Consider the following 315-nt stretch of genomic DNA (forward strand, 5'->3'; position numbering starts at 1 on the left):
ATATTTATTTATATACCTGCATTATTATATATATATATATATATACATATATATATATATATATACATATATTTATTTTTTTTTTTCTATATACCTATATTTATATATATATTAAATTTTTATAATATTTATATTTTAATATTTGGGGTGTATAGACACCGCAAACAATACGTAAATATTTATTTTTTGTTTTTTGTTTTTTTTATATAGTTGAGTTGCTGCTGCTTAATGAAAAAGGAAGAAGATGCTGCTGCTGCTGCTGCTGCTGTTGCTGCTGCTGCTGCTGCTGCTGCTGCTGCTGCTGTTGCTGCTGCT

This window comes from Eimeria mitis, genomic scaffold (assembly GCF_000499745.2).
Source record: "Eimeria mitis Houghton genomic scaffold, Emh_scaff10736, whole genome shotgun sequence".
In the NCBI taxonomy this organism is placed as follows: Eukaryota; Apicomplexa; class Conoidasida; order Eucoccidiorida; family Eimeriidae; genus Eimeria; species Eimeria mitis.